Consider the following 13,840-nt stretch of genomic DNA (forward strand, 5'->3'; position numbering starts at 1 on the left):
TACCAGAAATGGAACAGCTTTTAAAAAGGGAATTGAGGGCGGGCCGCGGTGGCTCAGCGGGCAAGAGTGCTTGCCTGCTATGCCGGAGGACCCCGGTTCGATTCCCGGCCCCAGCCCATGTAAGAAACAAACAAACAAACAAAATATAATAAAACAAGAAAATGTTTAAAGATGTCTCCCTTTCTTCCTCCCTTCCTTCCTTCCATCCTTCCTTCCTTCTCTCTGTCTTTCCTTCCCTTCCTCCCTCTCTCTTTAAAAAAAAAAAAAAAAAAAAAAAAAAAGGGAATTGAATAAATTTTAAGTTGCAGTTCTAAGGCCATGAAAATGTTCAAATTAAGGCACCAAGAAGAGGTTACCTTCACTCAAGAAAGGCTAATGCCATCCAGAACACCTCAGTCAGCTAAGAAGGTACGTGGCTGGTGTCTGCCTATCCTTCTTCCCAGTTCCATTGCTTCCAGGTTCTAATGCCAGTGATTTCCTCTCTAAACATCTGGGTCTTCACTTAAATCCTCTGGGACACAACTCTGGGTTCTGGCTTGCTTAGCATCTCATGTGTGGTAGTTAGATTCAGATGCCAACTTGGCTAGGTGAAGGTGCCTAGTTCTATTGCTGTGGACATGAGGCAATGGCATGTAAACCTCATCTGTTCCTGATTACATCTGCAGTTTGCTAGGAGGCATGCCTGCTGTAATGAATGATGTTTGATTTAATCAACTGGTGCTTAAATGAGAGAGCTCAACTTAGCACAGCCAAAGTAGCTCAGCATACCTCATCTCAGCACTCGCAGCTCAGCCCAGGCCTTTGGAGATGCAGAAAGGAACCACCCCGGGAAAAGTTGTTGGAACCCAGAGGCCTGAAGAGAAGGTCAGCAGAGATCACCCTGTGCCTTCCCACGTAAGAAAGAACCTCAGTTGAAAGTTAGCTGCCGTTCCTCTGAAGAACTATACGTTAACTAAATAAATCCCCTTTTACTGAAAGCCAATCCATCTCTGGTGTGTTGCATTCTGGCAGCTAGCAAACTGCAACATCTTGTGACGGCATATGCCAATGTTTGCTGAGCTTTGCCCATGTCTAGTAATCTGCTCTCTCTGTCAGCACTCCAAGCATCATCAAACATCCGTGACTCTGAAACAACTATTTTCTAAGAGTCTGCATCTGCTCTCAGCTCTCTCCAAAATGTTTCCTCTTTTAAAAGTCTTGATTAGTGCCCCCTTGAGATGAGTAGCTGTTCCATGAAAAAAGTCAAGTTTAAGAAACATCTCACTCTTGAAAGGTCAAAATATACTCTTGTCATATTAAGGTCCTGAGAACTATAACCTTTTTAAACCACAGTTTTTAAGACTCTGGCTTAGCCATGGAGTCTTTCATTTGTTTCCATGCCATACTGTAAAATTCCGATGGGCCCCTAGTCTTCCACAGAACACAGATAGGAGAACCTGCTTGAGGCAGATTGAGCAACTGACTATTCCTTAAAAGTGATTGTCCACAGGTTCTTGCTGCCAGGACCCTGGAATCACCTTAATTCCCATCCTTTTCAAGATCTGGTGGTTCACCTTTTCCTTCTTTCTCTGAGCTTCTTAGAATGGTTCCAATAAATCCATCTTTCTGAATCCAGCTGGTCAGAGTAAGTTCTATTGATGGTAACCAAAGGACACTGAGTGACACAGACCAGTGAGCAAAAAGTCACTAGAGGGGCCATAGCCCCCCAATTGGAAATTTCAGAAATGTTCTTTAACATTTTAATGGATAAATAAACGGTGATGTATTCACGACAATGGGGATACCATACAGTAATGATCATAAACTATTTCTTCCATGTGCAACAATGTGGATGAATTTCACACACGCAAAAACATAAGCCAAAGAAGCTAGACACAGTATGAATTCATTTATAGGAATGTAAAACTAACAGACAAAGCTCATCTATGCTATTAGAAATCAGGGTGGCGGTTACCTTTGGAAATGGAGTGGATACAGGGGAATTCCACCTGCTGGTAATGTTGTTTCTTAATCGGGTTGCTGGGTCTTGGGTGTGTTCAACTGTGGAAATTCATGGTCTGTATCCTTGTGACAGTACAATTTTCTGTCTGTATGTTATACCCCAATAAAACGTTTTGAGTGGGTAAGGGGAGCTGTCAGTAGAAATAGTTTCCCAGTGAGGATTTTATTGGCAAAGCCACCCAAAGGAAATATGATGATTTCAGGACCGACAGAAGTGGAACGGCGCCTCGAGTTGTCTTCGCTCACTCTAAGTATGTTGGGTCCTCACATCTGTCTAAACATCTGCACTCACAGCTTTTACGTTTCTGTGCATGGCAAAGAGTCCTTCATTCATTTCCCAATTTTCGTTAAGCACCTACTGTATTTCCGATACAGATGTTGGGGAGAAAGCAGTGAACACCCAAATAAGGTCCCTGCTCTCATGGGGCTCACACCTTGTAGGAATGAGATAATAAGCAAAGAAAGAAAAAAAAGTTCTTTCCAAATAGAGTTAAGTGGTGAAAATGAAATAGCCCAGGATGGATTTTTTCTTTTTAGGAAGTTAGGTCAGGGACGGTCTCTTTAAGGAGGTGACACTAAAACCAATGTCTGAATTATTCCTTATACACCAAAAGGGTACCCAGAGGTCTGTGCTGGGTCCCTGGAGGCATCCAAAAATAACCAAAATGGTGTATCTCCTGCCCATTTCATCCAAAACAAACTCTCTCTCGACAAGCAAAGGAGAGCTTGAATCCAAAAGGAAATAACTTCGCTGCATCAGCAAAGTTCACGGTCCACTCCAATCACATTGCTTTCAAATGCTATATATAAAGCTTAGGCACCCAAGCACCAGGACCCCAGGGGATGGGTTGGCTCTATGCCAGAACCCTCAGGGCAGCAAGCAGCTTGCAGATGTGTTTACATAACTGTGAATAAGAACTAAGTGTAGGATGCTAGGCCTCTTTGCCTTCCCCTCATCCCTGGGGACCCACTGCCTTGCTCAGATCAGCAGTGATACAAGTCTGACCCGGGTCACTGCAGACCCCACCCCCAAGCCCCTGGGCCCATCCCAGGAGGAGCAAGTGGTCAGCCTGAGTCTGTATTAATGGCAAACAGACATCCCCACCATTAAAAAAAAATTAGATCTTGTTTTGGATAATATTAGAATCAAACAAGGGTAGAAAAATGTACACCAGCTGCCCGAAGTCATGGGTCCCTCTGCAAGCAGGCAGGTGAGCGATGCCAGCATGTGCCCGCAGGGGGTGGCGGATGCCGTCCCTTCCTCTTCCTTCCTCAAAGCTCCTGGGCCGTGGCTGGGCGCTCCCCGCCTTGCACTGGGACTCTCACACCTGCACCCTGAGCCCCCGCAAACAGCACTCCCCACACATTCCATGCCAGCAGCTGGCATTCTCTACGATGACAACCCCCAAGCACAGCCCAGAGAAACATTCCTCAAGGAAAGGCCGGGGGCCCCAGACTGAAAAGTCACTCCCATGTCTCCCACCCAAAACCTGCAGAAAATAACAGATCCCCTTCACTTGGGGCAACTAGAGCTGGGCTGGACAAGTCAGGCAGCTACACTTAGCTCCTTGTTCCCGGTTCCTTTCCTGCAGCCATCTCTCTCCTCATAGCATCTGAGCGAGCGGCTGTCCACCAGAGGACATTTCCTGTGAACTCAGTCACCACAGCTGGTTTGTTTATCTTTACCTCAGATTCTGAGATTTTGTCTCCCACCATATTATCTCCCTGGCTTGGGTATCTATACAAACGCTGCCTTCTGCTTTGATAGCTTGTCCGGTAGGAAACTTTGTACCTGGTATTAATGTCATGCTCAGAAAATTCAAAGGGGTCCCCTCATACCTTGCAGCAATTTTAAAACGAGAAGAGATCTTATTTCTCGCACAGAGCTGCCAAAGCTGGAGAAAGCTTCCATGGGGCTAAAACCCAGTGCCGATCATCTAAAATGCCATTGTCCTACAAAATCTGCCAGGAATTTAGCGGCCTGAGAATAGGTCCATCCCCTTGTATATAAGGTCAAATCTTAAATTCTCAAGGCTCCAAAATGTCAGCAACAAATGTTTCTACTTACCAAGCATTTTCTATCTGCCCGTGTGAGCAGGAAGCCTGCAGAAGCAGGGTGCAGCCTGGCATCTAATCTGGGAACCAGGACCAGAGAAGGGTGGTACATCGGCCATTCAGCAACCTACAGCACAGGCACCTCTTTATATAAATCAAAACTTTCATAGGAAGTGCCTAAATCCTATAAAAATAATTTATGTGCTTATTCCCCAAATTATAATATTCATTTGTTTGTGTAAACCTGCCAGTCACCAGTCATTAATACGAATCACAAGAAACTGTTTAAAATAGGATTTAGCCCCAGACATAGTTTCCAGTTGGAATCTGACATATTATACCTGGGAGGATTTCAGGAAACCATAAATAATTTCTAATTCCTAAATTGGATCTATGAATAACAAAGATTTTTTTTTTTTTTTGCTATTGAGAAAAATTCAAAAAACCCGAGGCTGAGCATTAAGTATCCAGAAAGAGGAGACTGGCCTTCTGGTACACATTGGAAAACAAAAACAGATGCCCCTTTCTTTCTCTCGGCAGTTATCATTTGGGCCAATTTAAAAACATCATTTGAGGGTGTGGCCCACGGTTCGAATCCCGGGCCAGCGCGTGGCAGGAAGGGCGCAGCTTTTAGTAGCAAGTGAAAGTCGGTGGAAAGGCGCGGGTAGCGTCCCCTAGAGGCGGCCCCACCTCGGCCCGCCAGCCGGGCCAGCCTTCCCGGTGGCCATCATCTGACCCCGCGCACGGAAATCGGCGCGCAGAAGAGGCCGGTTGTCTGCACCGAGATTTATGTGCGCGCGCGGCCAAGCTGCTCACTTTCCTCGCTGCCAGCTCCCACCCCTGCCCGCTCTCCGGTCGCTGGGAAACACATCGGAAACCTGGCCTGTGAAGCCTCTGTTCTCCAGGTTGAAAGAAAAGACACCCATCTTCGGGGACCCTGAGAGCCGAGGCCCCCGCGGAACGGCACAGGCGGGCGCGTCCCCAGCCCCGTAGGGCCCCGCGGCCAAGACCCGGCAGACGCTGCGCACGCGGCGGTCTGGGGGCCCAGCTGCCGGGTCCCTAGAGTGCTCCACCCGGGGAGTCGCCCGCTGGTCCTCCGGCCCTGTTGTCTGATCCCACCCAGCAGCCTCCCTGTGGGAAGGACGCCTGGCTTGCCCCTGTTCGCAGACGTATCTGGAGAAGATAGTGGCGTAGGTGCATGACTCAAAAACCTCACTGCAAGTGGCTAGAGCCATTCAGGGCAAGATTTGAAGAGTGCCAAGAAGCCAGCTTGCCCAAAGCTTCCTTCTTAATGGCCCATCAAAGTGCCTGAGTTCTTGCTTTTACAGCTTCTTAAATTTAAGTAAGTGCAAAGGAGGCTCATTTCCCCCATACAATGTGGTAAGAACTGTGACAGTGGTGCTTGGACATTCGGAGGAAGTTTCCTGAAAAAGAGGTGGCCTTTGATGGACAGGCAAGAATCATATAGAGGTGACACACCGGCACAGGTAATGTAGCCAGCACACCAGCTGGGAGATGTGGAGACCTGGGCGGTGTTTGGAAGATGGCAAATCATCACCGGGATGAGGGAAGCTGAGGCTGCAAAGAGGCAGGGACTGGGTCCCAGCTGGCCGGTGTGCCCAGCCAGGGAGTTCAAATGTTTTTTCTGGAAGCAATAAAAAACCCATCCAAAATCTATGCAAAGTGGACACGGAGTTAGACATGCCCTTTAAAATCATCACTGTGGCCGCAGGTTGAGAAATGGGTTGGAGTGTAGGTGGAAAGACCAATCCTGAACAGAGAAGAACCTGGCCGAGGGCGTACTTGGCCAAGCATTGGTGGTGTGCGCAGTGAAGGACCTCCTATTTAGGCTATTTTGCTTTTTGCCCCCAATCCTTCCTGGATTCTCACTTTTGTATAATGAACTACGGGAAAAATGAGATTTAAACAAGACATATAAAGTACAAGCCCTGATTCTTTATTAGGTTCAACAGATATCAAATTACCCTGGCAAATGGCTATAACATTTTTTAAAACCTTATTTTCAAGTTCTGCACTTATCTCATTGCCAACTGTGCTGGTTTGAAAGGATGTATGTACCTAGAAAAGCCATGTTTTAATCCTAATCCCATTTTGTAAAGGCAGCCACTTCTAATCCCTATTCAGCATTGTATGTTTGAAACTTTAATCAGATCATCTCCCTGTAGATATGATTTAATCAAGAGTGGTTGTTAAGCTAGATTAGGTGGAGGTGTGTCTTCACCCATTTGGGTGGGTCTTGATTAGTTTCTGAAGTCCTATAAAAGAGGAAACATTTGGGAGAATGAGAGAGATTCGAAGAGAGCAGAGAATGCTGCAGAACCACGAAGCAGAGAGTCCACTAGCCAGCGACCCTGGGAGATGAAGAAGGAAAATGCCTCCTGTGGAGCTTCATGAAACTGGAAGCCAGGAGAGAAAACTAGCAGATGACGCCGCATTCGCCATGTGCCCTTTCAGCTGAGAGGGAAGCCCTGACTATGTTCGCCATGTGCCTTCTCACTTGAGAGAGAAACCTTGAACTTCATTGGCCTTCTTGAACCAAGGTATCTTTCCCTGGATGCCTTAGGTTGGATATTTCTATAGACTTGTTTTAATTGGGACATTTTCTTGGTCTTAGAACTGTAAACTAGCAACTTATTAAATTCCCCTTTTAAAAGCATTCTGTTTCTGGTATATTGCATTCTGACAGCTAGCAAACTAGAATAGCAACCAATAGGGAACCATTCCCAAACTGGCCCTACTTGAGCAGCACTGCATGGAGCCATGTCTATCCCAGGGATGGAGAGGAATGGATATTAAGAGCCAACCTTTACTGAGCTCTTACTCTCTGGCCCCTCCATGTATTAATAATTCAATCAGTTCAACAACCCTATGAAAGTAGATACTGTTATTATCCCTAGTTTATAGATGAGAAAACAGAGAGGTTAGGTGCCTTTACCAGTGTGACCAGGTAGGGAGGTGGCTGAAAACCCTGTTGATATGACCTCAGAACCTATTTTTGTAATTGTTGTGTTCTGTGCTCCAAGATTGATTGGTTGATTGACCATATACAGAGGAAAGATGAAAGACTCCCATTTTCTGGCTGGAGTGACCAGCTGGAAAAAGACACCATCCACCAAAGTGGGAAATATAATTAGGGGAGCAAGTTTGGGAAGAAACACAATCAGTTGAGTTTCTGGTGTGTTGATGTTGAGGTTCAAACATCCAGTTGGGAGCAGTGCCAAGGGCAGCTGGGCAGTAAGGCCAGAACTCTTGAACCAGGTCTGGGCTAGAAATCTAATTAAGTTGCATCAGAGGGAAGATTAAGGATGAGTTTAGTGAAATCCTTCAGGGAGACCAAGAGCATTCTAGGAAAAAGCAGAGGGACCAAAGAATCTAAAAGGGAAGAGAGTCAACAGGGGGTTCAAGGATGCACAGATCAGGCCATATAGTGGCCCTAACAAGGACACAGTGGACAGCATCATGGTGGCCATGAAGATGGAGGCTAAGTTACAATGGGTTGAGTAGTGGGTGTTGGTTGAGAAGCGGGTATTGGTGGGAAGGGTAGAAGAAGAAACGAATGAGTAAAGCACTCTTTCTAGAAGTTTAACTGTGACACAGAAGAAAGATGGGACAGTATCTGAAGGGTAGGTATGGGTGTGTGGGTGTTGTTGTTGAAGGTATTGGTTCATGGATGGTATATTATTTTGTTTTGTCTTTTTAAAAAATGCTGGGACAAACATGAGTTTGTTCATATTCATGGGTGGGGAAGCAGCAATAGAGAAATGAAGGATAGAGCTCTTTGTGCTGCCTGCCAGAAGAATGGGGAATTGGATTGAGAGTGATCAATCCAATTGATCACTAGAAGGAGGGGAACCCCGCTTCCCCTAATATGGGAGGGAAAAATAGTCTACAATGCAGATTCACCTGTAAAAGCAAGGGAGGATACATATGTCATTGATGAAATCAGAGGCAAATTACTGACTGAGAGGGAGAGAGGAGTAGTGGTATATAGGTGCTGAGGAGACAGGTGAACTTTGGATGTGCCATCAAGAAACTGTAGCGAGTGCCACCTGGGTCACAGAAAAGACATACCAGAGATGGAAGGAGCTCAGCTGAGTCTGGAAAATACATTGTGTGGCCCCCTGACCCGTTTGTGAGCGTTTTCTCATCAGGCCTTAGCTGCCCAAGTATGGAAGCAGAGACAGGAGATTATGAGATTGATCCAGAGTTAAGGGTTAACACATTAGCTCCAGCTGTACTCAAAGGAGCAGGAAAGTAGGGTGAATCCTTTCATGGGGGAAAAAGAATGATGCACACCATGGTAGTTTTAAAATGTGTCAATATGTCCACAAATTCCTTGATGTTTCACCCTTCCAAAGGTGGAGTCCAATTCCCCTGACTTTGAACATGGGTTCAACTCAGTAACTCGTTTATAAGGACTAGAAGGCAGCAGAAATGACAGTGTGTGACTTCCGAGTCTAGGTCTGAAAAGACTTTGTGGCTTCCTCCTTGCCCTTTTTCTCTCTCTCTTGCTCTGTGGAGAGCCAGTTTCCATGACATAAGGAAGTTCAAGTAGCCAAACAGAGAGGCCACCGTGGTGAGTTGCTGAAGCCTCCTGCCAGCAACCATTGTGAACGAGCTGTCTGGAATTGGATCCCCCAGCCCCAGTTGGCATCTCCACTGCAACCTCCCAAAAGACTCTTAGCCACAACCACCAAGATAAGCCACAGAAACTGGGTGCAATAAGAATGTTTGTTGTTTTGTTATGAGCAAGTGAGGGGGACAGGGAAGGTGGTCAATGGGGCTTGACCTAGGGCTAAGGTTTGGCAGATGGGCTCTGGCAGAAGTAAAAGAGGTGGGAAGGTAGTGTGATTGCTGTCTTGAGGATAAAAAGAACAAAATGGGACCAGAAGGTGCCTTGTAGATGAGAAGGAAATGGAGAAGTCGTGGAACCAGAGGGCTCCATCATATCAAAATGCACATGGGCGGGAGGAAGGCAGGGAGGTTTAGAGAAGCCAGAGAATGGAGTTTCCTGCTGGAAAGGGGAACATCCATGGGTGAGGTTACAGAGAGGAAAGGAGCAGTGAAGTTGAGGCTCATGGATGGTGAAGCCAACCAGGATGATGATGGGCTGCCAGTGACAAAGTTCTCAGCACATACAGAGGATGCTCTGGGGCTCATGGATGTCAGGAATGAGGTGATAAAGGTAGCACCTCTGTGTGACTTGAGACTTCAGGAAGTTTTCCAAAGAGTGGCTGGTGTAAAAGCCTGGATGCAGTTAAGGGGAGCACCCAGAATGCCAGCCTTGCCCTTGAGGCTAGTGGAGAACGCACATCTCTGCCCACAGGGTCTGCGAGGAAGATGGTGTGTCCAGGAAAGAGCAGGCCTCAGGTCAGCAAGCAGATGGCAGGGCAGGCATTTGTCATCCTACAGTGCTGACTTCTATTGCTGGCTGGACACCAGGGATAGGCAGATGAAGATGTATTCATAACCCAGCCAAAGGGGAAAACCCCGTAGAGGGAAAGGAGATTCCAGAGAAACAGGTCCTGCCTGCTTCTCACCAGGCTCTCCACCTCTTTCTACACCACGCACCCCTCCCCACCTCCTGGGCTCTATTGGAGGAACGGGACTCACTCTGTCAGCTTTTGGTCCCATCTTCTTCTTTTTTTTTTTTTTTTTTTAACATGGGCAGGCACTGGGAATCGAACCCGGGTCCTCGGGCATAGCAGGCAAGCACTCTTACCTGCTGAGCCACCGTGGCCCACCCTGGTCCCATCTTCTAATGCAGGATCCCAATCTCCTCTTCTCCTGTTCCCCCACTGTTCCTATTTGCTAATGCTGCCAGAAGGCAATATACCGGGAATGGACTGACTTTTATAAAGGGAATTTATTAGGTTACAAATTTACAGTTCTAAGGCCATGAAAGTATTTAAATTAAGGCCTAGATACCTTCTGAGAGGAAAGGCAGCATCCAGCTTCCCCTGTCACATGGGAAGGCACCTGGTGACGTCTGCTCGCCCTCCTGGGTTGGTTTCAAAATGGCTCTCTCAGCTCCTGTGGGTCCTTCTGGCTCCTTCTGGGGGGCTTCCCTTCTGCATCTCCAAACGTCTCTGCCTGCTCTCTGTATTGGCTCTAAGCTCTTTTAAGGATTCCAGTAAACTAATTAAGACCCACCTGGAATGGGCAGGATCACATCTCCAAACAAACACCCTCATCAGGAAGCACCCCCTACAAGTAGTCTGAACCTACAAGATTGGATTAAAAGAGCATGGCTTTTCAGGGGTACGTAACAGTTTCAAACCAGTACACCCGTGTTGGGGATTGAAGCATGCCCCCCCACCCCCGCATCCCCTGACATATTCAGGTCTTAACCACTGGCTCTGTGGGTGTGAACTCATTTGTAAATAGGATCTTGAAAGATCCTACTGAGATGAGGCCAAGTTGAATCAAAGTTGGCCTTAATCCAAAACTACTGGTGTCCGTATAAGGAGAGGAATTCTAGACAGAGACACAGACGACTGAGCAAGAGGAGTAGAAGAGGGAAGGAGAGAGACGGCCATGTGATGGAGGCAGAGACTGAGTTATGAATTGCCGGCAAACCACCACCAGAACGCTACAGACTGAAGGGAAAGTCTGATCCCGCCAACACCTTGATTTTGAATGTCTAGTCTCCCAAACTGTGAGTCAATAAATTCCTAATGCTGAAGCCATTCAGCCCGTGGTGTTTGTCATAGCAGCTCTTGCAAACTAAGACACCTCCCCACTCCATCCCAATATTTCATTATTCCTTGGGTGCCTCCCGGGAGCCCTTGAACAATCCTGATTAGCTCCTCTCTGACCTCTGCCACTGCCGATTTTCTGTTTTTCCTTCTCGTGTCCTCACCCCCTTTTCCAGGTCTCAGTGCACGCCCATGCATGACTTCCTGCCGAGGTCTCTGTCACTGTGAGCCCTGACCACCCCCACCCCCAACCTGGCCTGGCTCCTTCCTCTGGGATGCTAGATTGTTTCTACACATCATCGGTGAGTCTTTCCCAGAAGATTCCGCCGTTCCTCATGTGAGTAAACGCTCAAGCTTCTGCCCCCAATTCCAGGCAAGCCTGAGTCAGTCCCAGAAGGAGCCAGAGCTCACCGCCAAGTCCCCACTCGACCTCTGGGCATTTTACCCTGACATCCTAAAATCTGTCTCTGTATCATTAAACTCACCAAGGTCCCCAAGGCCACGTTTATGGTCCAGGCCAAATCCTCCTGAAAGGACAGTGGCAACACTTGCGGCGGTCCCTTGCCCCTTCTGGCCCCTCGTCTGTGAGTGCATCATCCCTGGCCACGCTGTCCTGGGGAGTGGCACCAGCAACAGCTTTGGCAGAGGAGAAAACACTGAAAATGACAAAGCCAGAAGTGCCTTAAAAAAAGAAGTTAGAAGGAAAAGGACAGCATGCCCTTGAATACCAGTTCTTATCCCTCTGCTTTTGCAGTTGTTTAATGTTGAAACAAGTCAACTCGGAGCTGTATAATAAATGAATTCCAGCTTGCATCTTAGCAGGATTTGTTTGGCTTCGGGGAGGTTGTTTATGCTAAGAGGTCCCCCCTTCTGCATAGCTTGATTTATATTATACAGGGTCTTGTCCATCATCTGGAAGCTGCTGTAAACAAGATAATCTTTGTCTACCAGGAATGAGCCCGATGCCAATAACTTTAAATAAACACAAGCACCAGGTTTGTATTTACATTGTCTGAGGTAACCGCTGGCAAGCGTTTCTAATGGCGCCATCTGCCCCTCCCTGGCTAAGGTAGCTTCGGCTTTCAAGGCCGACCTTATTTGCAGAGGACTAAATCGGGGGAAAGATTTTATACTCAGCAGATTAGTACTACACCCGGTGCTGGGTGCAGCAAGGAAGGTGTTGGGGGAAGGCCTGAGACATGGTGAGCTCAAGCTTTGATGCCTTCCATGGCAAGTCTCTAGGGTGTCCATGGGCCCCCAAGGATTATATTATTAATAGGGCTGTGACTCAGCATTATGGAAGGCCGTGGTGCATGGAATTGCATTCCAGGTGGAAAATGAATGGAATTCTGTAGCAGTCTTGGTGAATGTTGCAATTCCAAACCAAGCCACCAGAGAAACATACAACTCTTCAAATAGTGATTACTTATCTCTGGGGAGAAATGAAGATAAAAAGCAATTTCCCCCTTGTAATCTCCTCTTTTGGGTAAGCAAGGACTAGTTAGTGTGTTATTCACACTCTGAGCCCTGTTTAGGATTAGGCTAAAGACGCCTTTTGCAGTAATCACCATTTGGTTAATATTCCAGACTTCAAATGCAAGACATAAAAGATCAGTTCCTAAGAGCTGAACAGGCTACTTGTGGAGTGTCAGTATGATGAAGGGTGGTGCTGGGCCATGGGGCGGCAGGAGAGACGTGCAGATACAACATGTGGTGAAACGTAATGGGAGGGGTGCAAGGGTAGTTCAGTGGTAGAATTCTCGCCTGCCATAGGGGAGACCCAAGTTCAATTCCCGGCCCATGCACTCCCCAAACAAAGAAACCAAGAAAAACAAACAAGCAAATAAAAAATCCCACAAATGGTGCTGCAATAATGGGATACTCGCATGGAAAAAGAATGAAAGGTGACCGCGCCATACAGCATACCAAACAAACAAGTTTGAAAATTTCTCAGGTCGTATTTATCAACCCTCAACTTGAGAAGAACAAAAGTAGTTTTGCAATCACAGAGTCATAAGAAACAGCCCGCTTTGAAACTGCGTATTTGGTGGTGGTTTGGTTTTATTTTATGCAGGAAAACGGGACATTGGACCCATTGTTGGACTTCACCTAGACTCTAGCATGAAAACAGGTAGTAGGGGGTGGCGATGAAAACCTAGTCCTGGAGCCAGACTGCGTGGGTGCAGAGGTTGTCCTTGCATTTTTCTGTCTGATTGCCTCAATATCCCCTCCTGTGTGATAGGATTCAATAATGGCACTTAGCCCACGTGGCTGTGATAGGATTAAATTAAAGTTAGCCTGGCACATTGCAAACCATTATGGTAACTCTTCAAAGGACTCCTCCTATATAGTTCAACATGAACTCATAGTAGATATTCAAAATAGATCAATTCAGTGCAGAGAACAGAATTTAATCTAACTAGTTTATATTCATCATGTCCCATTTAGCAAAGTGGCTTCTAGGGTCAGTGGGAGAACCGAATATAATCAACTCAAGACTGTATTTTCAAGGATGATTCCCAAAGCCACACTAAAAGGACTGGGCCTCCAAAGGCACTGCTGCTGCTTCTGTGATCACGAAACGGTCACTGTCGCAGGCTCCAGAAACCACACAAGGCTCCATCTCAGCTTCATGGACGGCCCTGACTGCCTACTGATGTCCATAAATTTGTCCAGGACATAGACACAGGCCTCTGCCCCCTTCCCATCTTCCAAACCCATCACAGACTGAATGGATTGGCCACCAACACTAACTTACATGCAAAAGCTCAGTGCAGGAGAGGTTGGTAAAGTTGTTCACTGCGGCATCCTCTGTAGAGCCGAAAGGTGAGTCAGAAGGCAAGTGGGACAAGGGCTGAGTCCCACCCACCATATGTCACAGTGGCCATGAAATACACACATGAGGACAAGGACAAGGGAAGGGCCTCGTGGCACTTCTTTTCCTTCCACCCTCATTGCTCACAGATTCCTCTGGCAACTGCGGCCGGCCATGGATGAGTCCCAGTGCGGTTATGATAGACAAGTCATGTTCTTTTAATCAGTGCTTTAGAAAGTACTACAAGTTT

At 46.9% G+C, this 13,840-nt stretch overlaps 1 long non-coding RNA gene across 2 annotated transcripts in view; it reads right to left on the reverse strand.

Annotated features, from left to right (window-relative positions):
* LOC143661926 (uncharacterized) overlaps positions 1-13,618 on the reverse strand; it is a 31,121-nt gene extending 17,503 nt beyond the window's left edge. Inside the window, exons 1-3 of one of the 2 annotated variants that reach the window (XR_013164999.1) lie at positions 13,534-13,618; positions 11,261-11,431; positions 4,127-4,183 (exon numbers count right to left, since the gene is read on the reverse strand). This is a non-coding gene — a long non-coding RNA (uncharacterized LOC143661926). Of the gene's footprint in view, positions 1-4,126; positions 4,184-11,260; positions 11,432-13,533 lie in introns of those variants that run through there. The other variant, XR_013164997.1, reaches the window with a different exon arrangement.
* Between the last annotated feature and the right edge of the window lie 222 nt (positions 13,619-13,840).

The sequence above is a fragment of the Tamandua tetradactyla genome, chromosome 2, assembly GCF_023851605.1.
Source record: "Tamandua tetradactyla isolate mTamTet1 chromosome 2, mTamTet1.pri, whole genome shotgun sequence".
Lineage (NCBI taxonomy): Eukaryota > Metazoa > Chordata > Mammalia > Pilosa > Myrmecophagidae > Tamandua > Tamandua tetradactyla.